The 15,932-nt window shown below is 50.2% G+C and overlaps 1 protein-coding gene across 2 annotated transcripts in view; it reads right to left on the bottom strand.

The window, feature by feature from the left end:
* PACSIN1 (protein kinase C and casein kinase substrate in neurons 1) overlaps nt 1-15,932 on the bottom strand; it is a 67,883-nt gene that overhangs the window by 33,538 nt on the left and 18,413 nt on the right. The window contains exon 2 of one of the 2 annotated variants that reach the window (XM_073005927.1): nt 13,179-13,250. The exons of the other annotated variant lie outside the window; for it this stretch is intronic. The gene's annotated coding sequence lies outside the window, so the exon portion shown is untranslated. The remainder of the gene's footprint in view (nt 1-13,178; nt 13,251-15,932) is intronic. 2 annotated transcript variants of the gene reach the window in all.

Below are 15,932 nucleotides of genomic sequence, written 5' to 3'. Positions count from 1 at the left end.
CTTATATTTATGTCTTTGATTCATTTTGAGTTAATTTTTGTATGTAGTATATAACAAGAGTCCCCAACCCCCTGTTGGAAGCCAGGCTGCACACCAGGAGGTAAGTGGTGAGCAAGGAACATTGTATTTAGCCACTCCCCCTCACTCACATTACCGCCTAAGCTCCGCCTCCTGTCTGGCAGCGTTAGATTCTGATGGGAGCGCAAACCCTACTGTGAATTGTGAATGTGAGGGATCTAGGTTGCATGCTCCTTATGAGAATCTAATGCCTCAGGATCTGTCGCTATCTCCCATCACCCCCAGATGGGACTGTCAAGTTGCAGGAAAAGCTCAGGGCTCCCACTGATTCTATGTTATGGCCAGTTGTATAATTATTTCATTATATATTATAATGTAATAATAATGGAAATAAGGTATCCAATAATTGTAATGTGCTTGAATCATCCCCCAAACCTCCCCCAACCCTGGTCTGTGGAAAACCATCCCCCAGCCCCAGTCTGTGGAAAAACTGTTTTCCACGAAATCAGTCCCTGGTGCCAAAAAGGTTGGGGACCACTGTGGTACAAGGTATGTATCCAATTTCATTCTTTTGCATGTGGATATCCAGTTTTCTTACCTGGGACACTTATTTTTTCTTTTTTAGACAAAGTCTTGCTTTGTGGCCTAGGCTGAAGTGCAGTGGTACAATCACAGCTCACTGCAGCCATGACCTTCCTGGGGTCAGGTGATCCTCCCACCTCAGCCTCCAGAGTAGCTGGGACTACAGGTGTGTGCCACTATGCCTGACTAATTTTTTGTATATTTAGTTAAGACAAGGTTTTGCCACGTTGCCCAGACTGGCAATCCACCCGCCTCGGCCTCCCAAAGTGTTGGGTTTACAGGTGTGCCCAGCCGGGACACTTTTAAAACTCTTCAAGACCAGGCTGTTGCATGGGAAAAAGTACTTGCAAATCATATATCTGATGATATATCATATGATGAGGGATTAATACTCAGAATATATACAGAACTTCTACAACTTAATAACAAAATACCAAACAACCCAGTTAAAAAACAGGCAAAAGGGCTGGGTGTGGTGGCTCGTGCCTGTAATCCCAGCACTTTGGGAGGCCGAGGCAGGTTGATCACAAGGTCAGGAGATCGACCAGCCTGACCAATATTATGAAACCCTGTCTCTACTAAAAATAAAAAAATTAGCCAGGCGTGGTGGCACACACCTGTAGTCCCAGCTACTTGGGAGACTGAGACAGAAAAATCGCTTGAACCCAGGAGGCAGAGGTTGCAGTGAGCCAAGATCATGCCACTGCACTCCAGCCTGGCGACATAGGGAGACTAAGTCTCCAAAAAAAAAAAACAAAAAAAAAAAACCCAAAACAAACAAACAAAAAACAGGCAAAGGACTTTTCTGCACCCCAGAATCTCTGTGGTGGGGCACAGGCATCAGAACTCAAGGTTTCCCAGGTGATTCCCATGGGCAGCCCGGAATAAAACCATTGTCTATGACACTGAAATTTTAGTCCCAATTGTATTGGTCTCTGTATTCTCAGTTTCTAGCATGAGGCGTGGCCCATGGACACACAGAATAGGGTATACACTGGGCCCCGTGGGGACTTTGGGAGATTCTAGTCCTAGAAATTATCAAATAAATGGGCCCCCCAGCACCATGCCATGCCCACTGCTTTGCCAGGTGCATTCAAGAAGATGAACAAGAACTGACCATGGGTTCAGTCCCAGCAGAGTGCGGGAGGGATCGAGAGAGACTATAGAGTCGGATAGCAACAGAGTGATGGGACAATGTGGGGCAGGGTGTCTGTTCACAGAATCAGAGAGGTGTGGCTGCCTGGGGGCAGGGCTGGGGCACACACACCCTTGGATGGGATTCCAAGAAGGACGAAGAGCTCGAGGTGAGCCTGCGAGGAGCCTCGTTGGAGAAGCTTCCCAATTGTTGCAGCAGCTAACTTCTGCGAAAGCCTGTCTGCCCATGCTTTCCACGGTGCCTCCTCATCTTTAACCAGGGATGAGAGCAGCACCTACCTCACTGGTCGACTGGGAGGATACCTGAGCTAAGGCATGAAAAGCACCTGGAACGGTGCCTGACACACAGGAAGCACTCAATATTGTCAGTTATATATTCCATCATTATCTCCTTTAATCTCAACAACCCTAAGAGATACATACCATTGGCTGGGCATGGGGCTCAGCCTGTAATCCCAGCACTTTGGGAGGCTGAGACAGGAGGATCACCTGAGCTCAGGAGTTCGAAACCAGCCTGGCCAACGTGGTGAAACCCTGTCTCTACTAAAGATAAAAAAAAATTAGCCAGGCATTGTGGTGGGCGCCTGTATTCCCAGCTACTTGGGAGGCTGAACCATGAGAATTGCTTGAACCCGGGAAGTGGAGGATGCAGTGAGTCAAGATTCCACTCCAGCCTGGGCAACAGAGCAAGATCAGACTCTGTCTCAAAAAAAAAAAAAAAAAAAGAGAGAGAGAGAGATGCATATCATTATCTCTATTTTTTTTTTAAGTTGAAACTGGAGCTCAGAAAGGTGAAGTCAATTGTCCAATGTCACACAGCAGGAATGAGCCAGGATTCAGACTCTATTGTATCCAGCTCCAAAGCCCATGCACAAATCTTCCACAAAACTTGGGGACCAGAGGCTGGAGTCCTGGAATCCAGGAATCCAGAGTTGGAAGGGGTCACTCAAAGCCATTTTGTCTGGTCTAACCATTTCATTTGTAGAGAAAGATGATCAGAGAAGGGAGCATGTCAGATTGAGGAGGGTGCAGAGCTCAGGCTTCTAAACAGATTGACAGGCAGGACAAGCCACGGCCTTGGCCTCAGCATCAGTCTCCCCACGAGTCAGCAAGCTCTGCTTCTCCCATCTCCAGCCAACACAGCTGAAGGCATACTAAGGAGCTGGGGTACCATCCAGGAGGAGGAGGACAAGCAGCCTCTGCGCCAAGAGCTCACCATCTGCCTCCCGCCTCAGGCTGGCAGAGATCACCCCAGAAGCCCCCAGCCCCTATCCCTCTCAGCCTGGGCCTGCAGCCCAGAGACCCTCTGACAGGCCCCCACCGCAGCCTCCTCCCCACTGTGGGGAGGAAGTCAGGCAATTACAGATGACCTTTGCAGGAGAGCAGAATGTAAACTAGAATCCATTTTCCTGTGCAATCTTCATAATTACCACAGCAATTATCCCCAATGAGCCACTGTGACCAAGGCTTCACTCAGCCCAGGTGCTGAGCCTCTCCAGCCAGGTTTTGGCCCCTCACCCTCCCCATCATAGGCTGCCTTTAGTCCCGTGGCACAATCACCTGCACAACTGCTGCCCCTCTGCTCTCCAGCTACAACCACACAGCACACAGGGAGCTGACTTCATCCCTGTTGTAGGGATGGGGAAACTGAGGCTCGGCCTCACCAAGGATAAGGGGTCTGTAAGCAGTTGAGTTCTGATAGGAGTTAGACCTTAACACCTCACCTACACCCCATTTCTTCCCACTCTACATTCTCCTGGGCCTGGGCGAGACAGAGGGACCCTCTGAGTAATCTCTCCTTCAGAAACACTGGGGAGATGGAAGCACAACTAGTACGATTTAGGAAAGTAGTTTCTAAACCTGTATGTGCAACAAAATCTCCTTTAAAAAATGCACATTCCTGGCCAGGCGCGGTGGCTCACGCCTGTAATCCCAGCACTTTGGGAGGCCGAGGTGGGTGGATCACCTGAGGTCAGGAATTCAAGACCAGCCTGGCCAACAGGGTGAAACCCCATTTCCACCAAAAATACAAAAATTAGCCAAGTGCATACCTGTAATCCCAGATACTTGAGAGGCTGAGGCAGGGGAATTACTTTAACCCAGGAGGTGGAGGCCACAGAGAGGCAAGATTTGTGCCATTGCACTCCAGCCTAGGTGACAGAGCGAGACTCCGTCTGGAAAAAACAAAGAAAACCAAACATATTCCTGATCCCCACGTTGGAGATTCTGATTCTGCTAATCTAGGGTAAAATCCAAGTGTCCCTGTTTTGGTTTTCACTTATAAAGTTCCTTCATGTGATTTCAATCATTAGCCCATATATGGGAAATGTTAGGTGATAAAGGAAAGAATTCCTGAATATTTCTTGTTCTTTCCCTCACTGTCACCATTTCCAACAACCAAAAGCTCCTTCTTTTGCACATCTAAATAACCACTGAGAGAGTTAAGGGAAGAGATGTGAGTCATTCACACTTTAGTATAAATAAGCTCACTCAGCTAGCTTTTTGCCTAATGCCTAGCTGAGATCCTGCCCATTTTGGGGGAGGAGAGGATAAGAATTAGGAGTGTTGATGGAGGAGGAAAGAGAAGACAGCCGGAAGAGGGAGGGAATAGAGGTGCTTCTGAGAGAGGTGTTAAGAGTGAGGCGTCTCGAACTGAGCCAAATGACTTGAATGGTAAATACCATAATGGGAAAACCAGAGAGAGGCTTGGACTTACAGTAACTAGCACTAGTGCCAGAGTTCAGACAACAACTAACCAGTGTTTGCTGGAGCTCTGAGGGAGAGGATGAGCACAGCATAAAAACCTGCCTATACAGCCGATAGCTGGGGGAGTGATCTAACGCCTCAATACTCAAAGTATGGTCCAAGGACCAGCAGCACTGGCATCACCTGGGAGTTTGTTAGAAATGCGGGCTGTGGCTAGGCTCGGTGGCTCGCACCCTAGCACTTTGGGAGGCCAAGGCAGGAGGATTGCTTGAACCCAGGAGTTCAAGAGCAGCCCGGGCAACACAGCCAAACACCGTCTCTACAAAAAATTTAAAAATTAGCCAGGCATGGTGGTACACACCTGTGGTTCCAGCTACTTGGGAAGCTGAGGTGGGAGGATTGCTGGAGCCCAAGAGGTTTAGGCTGCAGTGAGCTGTGAATGCACCACTGCACTCAAGCCTGGGCAACACAGCAAGACTCTGTCTCAAAAAAGAACAAAGAAAAGAGGTCGGGTGCGGTGACTCACGCCTGTAATCCCAGCACTTTGGGAGGCCGAGGCGGGCGGATCACAAGGACAGAAGATCAAGACCATCCTGGCTAACATGGTGAAACCCCGTCTCTACCAAAAATACAAAAAAAACTAGCTGGGCATGGTGGCAGGCGCCTGTAGTCCCAGCTACTTGGGAGGCTGAAGCAGGAGAATGGCATGAACCCGGGAGGCGGAGGTTGCAGTGAGCCGCGATAGCGCCACTGTACTCCAGCCTGGGTGACAGAGCGAGACTCCGTCTCAAAAAAAAAAAAAAAAGAACAAAGAAAATAAATGCAGGCTCTTAGGACCACCAGACCTACTGAATCAGAATCTTTTAAAAAGGCCCCCAGGAGACACCTGTGTGCATTAAGGTTGGAGAAGCTCTGGTCTAACATTTAAGCACAGCGAGCTCTGGGAATGACCTGCTTCGAAGAGGACATTGATGAGCAAGAGGCAAGGGCAGACCATGAAACAAAGAATGGGGGTGGGCACTGGGGAACTGGGCAGAGCAGGTTAACTCTGCCAAGGAGCTAGCCTGAGTTGCTTTCTAAAGGAAGGGGAGGGTAAGATATACCAATAAAACTAACAAGTAGCTAAATTTTGTGTCCTGGACTTGGAATCTACAGCTTGGTTTCAGGGTCACTTTTACTGATTTCTGTGTCTTTGCCCAAGTAACTGACCTCAGTTTTGTCTTCTGTCAAATAGAGCTGATATTCTATTCTCTTGTTGTCTTTAGAGATATTATGAGAACCAAAGGAGCTAAGATGAGAAAAAGTGCATTGGAGGCCATGAAACGCCGGACAGGGCAAGTCAAAGCAGCTGCTTCCTAGTGTCCACAGAAGCCTGACCTCCCAGCCAGCAAAGCTTACCCTTGCTCCCTTCCCACACCTGACAGCTGGAATCCCATGCTGAAAGGAGCTGGACAAGCCTGGGCACTTGAGGATGTTATGATCTCACAATACTTTAATGTGTCTGCCAGGATTTGGTTTGGAAGACCCTTGGTATTAGAATCAGGTAGCCAAGTGAGGGTGGTCCAAGGGCTCCCCATATCTCACATCCTCCTACCCACTGGGGAGCATTGGTTCCCCACCAGGCTGCACAACAGAATCAGTGATGTCTGGACCATCAGGGGGACTAAAATGAAAAGACAGATAATATCAAGCATTGGTGAGGATGCAGAGTAATCAGAACTCTCAAACACTGCTGGTGGGATTGTAAAATGGGATCAGCCATGCTGAAAACTATGCAGCAATCTCTATTGAAGTTCAGCACACATACGCCTTAGACCAGCACTTCCACCCTTGGGCTTACATGCAGCAGAAGTGAGTGCCCAAGCCACCAAAAGACATGCACATGAATGCCTGCAGCAGCCATATTCATAATAGCCCCCAAAAATCCACGTGTCCCCCAATAGCTGAAAGACTTAGCAGACAAACTGTGTCCAGTGCTATGCCCTGTGCCACCCCAAAGCCCAGCATCAGGGTGAAGACCCTCCATCCCCCAGCTGCAGGGGGTATTTACTGCTGACAATTCTGAGAGTTCTTTTCCAAGAATTCCCCTCCTCTTGCTGGCCCCCTCCCAGGGGCAACTCATATCCCACAAGTGCTTCACCCAGACCTGGATCCCTTGCTTTATTCAGGACAACTCTGAAGTGCCCTCCCAGCCCCAGCACTCCATGTGGGATCAACTGAGGCCTGTGTTAAAAGGGCATCTTAGCTCACCCTCTCCCACTCTCTGCCTTGTCCCACTTCCCTATCCTCTTTTCTCATGTGTGTGGTTTTTATTTATTTGTAACTTTTATTTTAGATACAGGTACATGTGCAGGTTTGTTACATGGGTATATATTGCACCCAGGTAGTGAGCACAGTATCCAATAGGTAGTTTCATGACCCACAGTTCCCTCCTTCCCTCCTCTAGAAGTCCATGGTATCTACTATTCCCATGTTTATATTCTTGGATGCTCAATGTTTAGCTCCCACTTATAAGTGAGCATGCACTGTTTGGTTTTCCGTTTATGCATTAATTCACTTAGAATTATGGCCTCCAGGCCAGGCACAGTGGCTCGTGCCTGTAATCCCAGCACTTTGGGAGGCTGAGGCAGGTAGATCACTTGAGGTCAGGAGTTCAAGACCAGCCTGACCAACATGGCGAAACCCCATCTCTACAAAAATACAAAATTAGCCGGGCATGGTGGTGCGTGCCTGTAATCCCAGCTACTCAGGAGGCTGAGGCAGGAGAATCGCTTGGACCCAGGAGGCGGAGGTTGCGGTGAGCTGAGATCGAGCCATTGCACTCCAGCCTGGGCAACAAGAGCAAAACTCTGTCTCAAAATAAATAAAAGTGAATAAAAATTAGCTGGGCATAGTGATGCGTGCCTGTAGCTACAGCTGCTGGGGAGGCTGAGGCAGGAGAATTGCTTGAACCCAGGAGGAGGAGGAGGTTGCAATGAGCAGAAATTGCACCACTGCACTACAGCCACTTACTATAGCACCACTGCACCACTGCACTTACTCTGTCTCAAAAAAAAAAAAAAAAAAAAAAAGAATTATGGCCTCCAGCTCCATCCATGTTGCTGCAAAGGACATGATTTTATTCTTTTTCATGGTTGCATAATATTCCACAGTGACATACCATCTCACACCAGTCAGAATGGTTATTATAAAGGTCAAAAAAGAACAGATGCAAGCAAGGCTGAGGACAAAAGGGAACACATACACACTGTTGGTGGGAATGTAAATGAGTTCAGCCACTATGGAGAGCAGTTTAGAGATTTCTCAAAGAACTGAAAACAGAATTACCATCTGACCTGCAATGCCACCACTGGGGCATATACCCAGAGAAAAACACATCATTCTACCGAAAAGAACATGTATTTATATGTTCATCTCTACACTAGTCACAATAGCAAAAAAGGGAATCAACGTGGTGGATTAAAGAAAATGTGGTGCATTTACACCATGGAGCACACAGCCCTCTCCTTTTATACGTGGTGTTTCAACGAGCACTTCCCAGCGACCCTCCTGCACACAAGTCTCCAAGTCAGAACCTAACCTACCCCAGTTGGTATCAGGACTGATTCTAGGAAGCAGCCTCTGAACCCTGGGACCCAGAAGCCGGGTTGCCCACTGTCGCTGGTGCTAGGAGAGCTGGCACCCAGCAGGTAGCAGGGAAAAGACCGCATTGCAGGGACAAGAGCTCCTGAATTGGAGAGGCCGGGGGAGTGGTAATTAATTATAAAGTCTGTGGAAGGGGATGGCTGTGCTGGGGCCCGCGTGCACTAAAGAAAGACAACGCAAGGCTGAGTGTGACTCAGCACTAATTTAAGGCCAAGTGAGAAAGCCAAGGGCCTCCTTAGCAGCAAATAAATCCTCCTCTCCTGCAGCTGGAGGGGAGGAAAAAGCTGAGGAGCAGGCCAGGGCGTAGTTACCAGTGGAGTGTAAAACAGAAGAAGTTCAGTGCTCAGCCCACGATGAGTTGGCTGCGTCAAGTGCAAAACCTGCTTGGGAAAGAGTGAGGTGCGGAAGTGACCCCCAGCGAGCACTCCCCCTGCTTGAAGACTATGCAGATAAGCTCAGGGGCTGGCCCAAGGCCGTGGTGGGACATCAAGTGGGATAAAGGACAGTCAATCCCATAATACGAGGATTAACACCCTGGCAAGAGGGCCTTAACATGCTGCTTGGAGAAAATGAAAGCCCACAGTAGAAGTCACCAGGGATGCGGTGTCAGGCCGCGGAAGAAAGCATCCAAAGGCCTGGAGAAGAGGGCATGCTTGGGTGTCTGCCGTGTCTGGCCAGAAACCCACTCACTATCCATCTTCTGCAGGAAGGCCGGGCAGCCACCTCATTTACCAAGGCCAACGGGAAAGCCCTAAGAAGCCCCGGTGAATGTCCTTTGAAGACCTGCTAGTTGGAGCTGCAGTTACAGAACTGGGCACCCTGACAATAGCGGAGATGACAGGATCCCGAAGAAAGAGGCCAGGTGGTGGCACCTGGTCATCAGAAGCGCAGGCTCAGGAGTCTTCAGGTGGAGGCAGTTACCACCGCTAGCAGCCAGGTCAGAGCTGCTGGACCCGCCAAGCCATGGAAATGGGTCATCGACTCCATGTCCCAGGGAAAGCCAGATGAGCAGCCAACAAAGACACTGCCCACCCGATGCAATCAAAAGAGTCCAAGGACTGGGCATGGTGGCTGACACCTGTAATCCCGGCACTTTGGGAAGCCTAAGTGGGAGGATCCCTTGAGCCTAGGAGTTCAAGATCAGCCTGGGCAACACAGGGAGACCTTGTCTCAAAAAAAAAAAAAAAAAAAAAGTTTTTAAATTAGCCAGGTGTGGTGGTGCATGCCTATGGTCCCAGCTACTCAAGAGGCTGGGGCGGGAGGCTCACTCGAACCCAGAGGTCGAGGCTGCGATCAGTGAGCCCTGATCAGACTACTGCACTCCAGCCTGGGTGACAGAGTGAGACCCTGTCTCCAAAAAAAAAAAAAAAACCAAAAAGAGAGAACATCCAAGGCTTGATGATGGGGGTTGAGGGCAGCAACCCAATGAAAAGTCCTGATCCTTTGAGAAGTTTCCAGACCTGAGTAAGGTTTCACATCCAACTGACTGAAGGAGAGACCAGGTCCCCAGAAGGAAGGACCCTGCAACCCCCGAATCAGCACATGTGATGATGATTCCATCATCCTTCCTGAGAAGGGCGTACATGCCTTTTACTTGAGTAACCATATGTGGGAGAAAGATGAGTACTCAGGCATTTCAAAGACTGTCAGACACAGGGTCCACATGGACATTGGTCTGGGGACCCAAAGAGGCATCATGGCCCCCTGTTAGGGTGGAAGCATATGGGGGCAGGTGATGAGTGGAGTCCTGGCCTGGCTTTGGCTCACAGGGAGTCCAGTGGATCCACAGGACATCCAGTGGCGGTCTCGCTGGTCCCTGAGTGTATAATTGGAATAGACACACATTGCAGAACCCTGGTGCTTTGGCCCGTGGGGCAAGAGCTACTATGACAGCTCTTGGAAGCCTCTGAAACTGCCTCTGAAACTACCTGCCATCAAAGGAAGTGTGGCTGTGGGTTTTCGACGTCGAACCTGCCGGTCTCACCACACACCACACCACCCAGCACTGCCGCCGGATGGGGTGATGTAACAGCCTTTTGGATGCAGCTGACCAAGAGCTCTACTGTACAGGATGGTGGCTGTAATTCCTGACAATGTGCTGTATTGTTGAGCATTGCTACAAGAATAGATTTTAAGTGTTCTCACCATAAAAGTATGTGAGGTCATGCATATGTTAATTAGCTTGATTTAGCCATTCCACAATTTCAAAACATCATATTTCACACCATAAAAATATACTTTTTTTTTTTGAGACAAACTCTCACTCTATCACCCAGGCTGGAGTGCAGTGGCACCATCTCAGCTCACTACAACCTCCACCTCCCTGGCTCCAGCGATTCTCCTGCCTCAGCCCCCCAAGTAGCCGGAACTACAGGCACACGCCACCACACCTGGCTAATTTTTGTATTTTTAGTAGAGACAGGGTTTCACCATGTTGCCCAGGCTGGTCTTGAACTTCTGAGCTCAAGTGATCCTCCTGCCTCAGCCTCCCAAAGTATTAGGTTTATGGGTGTGAGCCACTGTGCACAGCCAATACAGACAATTTTTATTTGTCACTTTAAAAAATAATAGGCCAGGTGAGGTAGCTCATGCCTGTAATCCCAGCATTCTGGGAGGCCAAGGCGGGAGGATTGCTTGAGCCCAGGAACTCAAGACCAGCCTGGGCAACAAATCAACCAACCAGTCAATCAAATAAATAATAATAAAAAGATACAGATGAGGTGTCAGCTTGGAGCTGATCCCCTGCAAGGATGGTGAGCTGTCTTCTGGAACACGGCGCACACTGTAATGACTACTGTATGGTGCTGAGTCCCTAATGGGACCAGAATAGATGCATCTAAGAACTACAGGGTAGAAGTAGGAGGAGCCCCACTCACCATCACACCCAGGGACAACTCTGGGCACTGCAAGGTTAGAAATCCTGGTTCCCAAAGGGAAAATAGTTCCACCAAGAGACAGCAAGAGTCAGATTAAACTTCCAGCTATAACTACCACCACTTCCCTTCAGGTCCCTTGTGGCAAGAAACCAGCAGGGAAAAAAAAACAACAACACAGAGTCACCATCCTAGCAGGAATAATTGGCCCTGATCATCCACAAGGGCCTTCTGTAAAAGCCTCACACTGTTTGTACAGCAAGGGCCAGGGAAGAAGAATAGCATTGGCAGCCAGGCAATTCCCTGGGACATCTCTTGGTGCTCCCTTGCCTGGTATTGATGGGAAATAGGCAAGGGCAATGGTCACGGTTTGAGAAGAGCAGGATGGTCAGAGACTCAGACTCCCTCAGACATGAGGGGCTGGGTCCCCTCACAAGGTAAGCCACCTAGACCAACAGAGGTGCTAGCCAAGGTCAGGGTCACTGAAGAGGGAGATTGCAAGTGTCTGTTGTGGCCCAGAGTCCTGCTGCAGCAGCAGGACTGTCGCTCGTCTCACTGACCTTCCCCTTATTAGCTTCCCCAGGAAAAGAGACCAACCAGGACCCTGAAGAAGCTGTTCCCAGGTGGGATTAATTATTATAAGGGCTCAGATTTCCAAGTAGCGCAAGGGGCAGACTGCGGTGGGTGCTGTAGGTTTGCTGCCTCCTCAGGGTGAGGTCACTTTTGACCCCAGCTGTTGGGGGTGTTGCCTGCTGATGGCCCACAGCTGAGTCCCTCTCTGGGCATTGCCCTTGGCTGAAGGGAGCCCCCTCGTCCAAGGTTATGCCTCCTCCCCAGAGACAGCCTGCACTGACCAGTGACTGCAATGACCAGTGACTGCGCTGACCAGCCACACTGACCAGTGACTGGTCAATGCGGGGGTGCAAAGCCCTGGCCCCTTGCCTTAATATGGTATGATGTTCAAGAGTCACCCCAGCTTCAGGGCTCCATGTGGGGTCAGCTGAGGCCTCTACTGTGACTTCTCCTTCAGCCCAGTCCTCCATCCTTCAATCCTGTTGATTCCAGCAGCAACCTCCTGAATTCAAACCTCCTGCATCCAAACCGTCAGCTCAGACTATTTTTTCCAGAGACTAGACCTACGCCAACTACACAGTGGTGGAGAAGGGCAAACCACTCAGTCCACTGGAGCATGGTGGACTCTCACAGATGGAGCACTGAGCGCCAAACAGCACATTCCACGTGATTCCATGTCTATGAAGTTCCAGAACAGGCAAACCTGGTCCTGACAGGAGAGTGGTTACCAGGGGCAGACGTGAACTGGGAAGGGGCAGGAGGGAACCTTCCGGGATGCGGGATCCTGTTCTGTGTAGTGGCTCATGTTCACTGACATGCACTTTGTACTTTAATTAATTGATTAACTGATTGATTGATCGAGACAGGGTCTCACTCCATTGCCCAGGCTGGAGTACAGTGGTGCAATCATAGCTCACTGCAGCCTCAACCTCCCTGGACTTAGCTGATCCTCCCACCTCAGCCTCCTAAGCAGCTGGGATTACAGGCGCACGCACCCAGCTAATTTTTTTTTTTTTGGGGGGGTAGAGACCAGTGCCATGTTGCCCACACTGGTCTCAAACTCCTGAGTTCAAGTAATTTGCCTGCCTCAGTCTCCCAAGGTGCTGGGATTATAGGCGTGAGCCACCACACCCAGCTATATCTCAATTTAAAAAAACGCCAATGCCCAGGCCCCCGCCCAGTTAAATCAGAAAATTCTAATGTGCGACCAGGGTCCAGAAGACCCTAGGCTGGGGTCTGCTGCAGCGGAGAGAGGCGCTGTCCCGACAAGCAGAGCGGCTGTACCAAGGCTCCAAGGCAGGAGGAGAGAGGGGCCCACGGAGCAGGGCCCCGGAAGGCAGCCTTACACGGCTGACAGGGTAGCGGTGGGAACAGAGTGGCCCAGGTGTGTTGTGTCCATAGAGCTTAAGGGAGGGAGGAAGAGGACCAGCAATGACAACGTCACCTTCTCGCTGTCTGGCCTTGAGACATCGCTTTCCCTGTCTGGACCCCAGTGTCCTCCCTGCTGGTGCAGCACTGGACTGGAATGGGAGGCGGGAGGGACAGGGTGTAGTCGAATCCCAGTTCCATACCCCATGCCCTCCAGGCCCCGTTCAGACCTCAGTCCTGCCCTAGCTGGCAACTTACCTGGCCCCCTTCCTGTTTTCTCATCTGCAGAGCGGGGGTGATGGCGCCTACTTCACCCAGTGGCTGTGAGAACTGCATTGGAGACAAATATTTTACAACACCTCCTCCTCCCTCCCTCTCAGCTGACAGCTGTGCTGCTTATTTCTCTGAGAAAAAGGGAGGCACCTAGAGACACTGCGGCCCCACACCCACCTCACCCCACCCCTAGGCCCTGCCGCCCTCCCCCTGGGTTCCCAGGCCCCCTGTCCCTCCACTCCTTACGCCTTAGGCTGGGCACTCCTGCTGCCGGGCTGGGATGTGCTCTCCCTTCTCCCGAATGATTGGTTTTCCCTCACATAGAATCCCATCCAGAGAGAATCATGCTGTTGTTTCTCTCATTTAAGAGAAAGTCAAAAGGGCCCCCTAGACCGCCCAGTGCCCCCATGTTGTGGGCCCATGTGTCTCCTCCCTCCGGTGGCAGAGGAGAGTCCTGGAAAGGCCCGCCCATCCTCTCCATCTCCACTCCCTCCGAAGCCTTTCCAGTCGGCCTCTGGCCCTCACCAGCCACTGCTGACCCCCATGGCCAGTCTCCAGTCCTCCTTGGCAGCACGCTGTCCGCCCTGGCACCCGTGCCTCCGGGCTCCTCAGACACCACACTCCCACTCTGTGTCACACCTCCGTCTCCCTGGGTGGGCCCTCACAGGGCCAGGACTCAGGCCTGGGGCCTCTTCTCTTCTCCACTCATGTCTACTCCCTCTGGGATCTCATCAGAGCAGTGGCCTTAGATCTCCCTGAACTCCAGCCTCACACATCCACCCACCTCCTCAACGGCCCCACTTGGATGTAGGCACAGGCCAACTTACCATGTCCCCATCTGACAGCCCCCAGCCTGCTCCAACGCTGGCCTTTGCCATCTCAGGACACAACACCACTGTTCACCCAAGAACTTAGGAATCTCCCTCACCCTACACCCCGCTGACTCTCCCTTCAAAATATACGCAGAATCCAGCCACCTCTCACCTGTCGGCCACAGATGCCAGGGTCTGCCCCAGCCCCCCTCCCATGCGGAGGCTGTGTGGCCTTCTAATGAGCCCCCCTGCTTCCACCCTCGCCCCCTACTGTCTATCTGCCAGACGGCAGCTGCAGTCATCTTTTTAAAACATAAATAATGTCACTAAAGTTGATACACAACCCCCCACTGCTAAATTTGACTGGCTTTTTTTAAAATTGAAAAATAAAAACACAAATATAATTTTGACACATCACACCCCTGCCGAAACCCTCCAGTGAATGACTCACCAATCTGAGAACAGGTTGGCTGTGCCTCCAGGCCCCAACCTGTTGACTCATCCTCCCCCACTCCCCGACCACTCTCCATGCCTCACTCCACCCCAGACCCCCTGTGCTTCCTCTTCCCTGCCTCGGAGCTAGCACCTGCGGCTTCCTGTCCCGAGATCCTCCTCCCTTGATATCTGCAGGGCACATTTCCTTGCGTTAAGTCTCTGATTCATGATCCTGACCCCCACTTTTGCCCCATCCAGAACAGCCAGCCCATGCCCCACACCCCTTACTTAAACCCTCACCCTGCTTTATTTTTCCTTTGTAACACTTGTCATTTCCTAATATATTTGTGTGTGTAGGTGGATATATATATTTTTTTAATTAATAGATTTTATTTTTTAGAGCAGTTCTAGGCTCACAGAAAAATTGACTAGAAAGTACAGAGAGTTCCCATACACCCCCTCCCACCCACACAGTAGCCACCCTTACTGTCCATACCATGCATCTATGTGGTACATTTGTTAGGACTGATGAACCTACATTGACACGTCATTATCACCCAGAGTCCATAGTTTACATTAGGGTTCACTCTTGGTGGTGTGTATTCTATAGGTTTGACTATAGGTTGATGACAGGTAACTACCATTGTAGTATCATACAGAAAAGTTGCCCTGCCCTAAAAATCTTCTGTGCTTTCTACCTATTTATCTCTCCCTGCCCCACCCCAATCTCTGATAACCACTGATCTTTTTACTCTCTCCATAGTTTTTCCTTTTCCAGAATGTCACCTAGTTGGAATCACACAGTATGTGGCCTTTTCAGGTTGGCTTCTTTCACTTAGTAAAATGCATTTAAGGTTCCTCCTTGTCTTTTCATGGCTTGATAGCTCATTTATTTTGAACACTGAATAATATTCCATTGCCAGGATGTGCCACAGTTTATATAACCATTCGCCTACTGAAGGACATCTTGATTGCTTCTAAATGTTGGCAATGAAATGTCTTGACATTCACAGGACACAGCAGCATGATAAAGGCCCTGATAGGCCGGGCACGGTGGCTCACGCCTGTAATCCCAACACTTTGAGAGGCTGAGGCGGGTGGATCACGAGGTCAGGAGTTCGAGGCCAGCCAGACCAAGATGGTGAAACCCTATCTCTACTAAAAATACAAAAATTAGCCAGGCACGGTGGCAGGTGCCTATTATCCCAGCTACTCAGGAGGCTGAAGCAGGAGAATCGCTTGAACCAGGGAGGCAGAGCTTGCAGTGAGGCGAGAATGTGCCACTGCACTCTAACCTGGGCGACAGAGCAAGACTTCATCTCAAAAAAAAAAAAAAAAAAAAAAAAAAAGGCCCTGATGAGGCCTACACTGAAAAGCACCCTTTACTTGGGTTGAACCTAAAAGTAAATTTCCTAAATTTGACCACGGACAATCTGTCCAGGTGCTACCTCCCACCTCCTGGGTACCACAGGAGCTCACACTAGGATGACAA

The sequence above is a fragment of the Chlorocebus sabaeus genome, chromosome 17 (genome assembly GCF_047675955.1).
Source record: "Chlorocebus sabaeus isolate Y175 chromosome 17, mChlSab1.0.hap1, whole genome shotgun sequence".
In the NCBI taxonomy this organism is placed as follows: Eukaryota; Metazoa; Chordata; class Mammalia; order Primates; family Cercopithecidae; genus Chlorocebus; species Chlorocebus sabaeus.
This window is presented reverse-complemented; position numbering and strand designations above follow the sequence as displayed.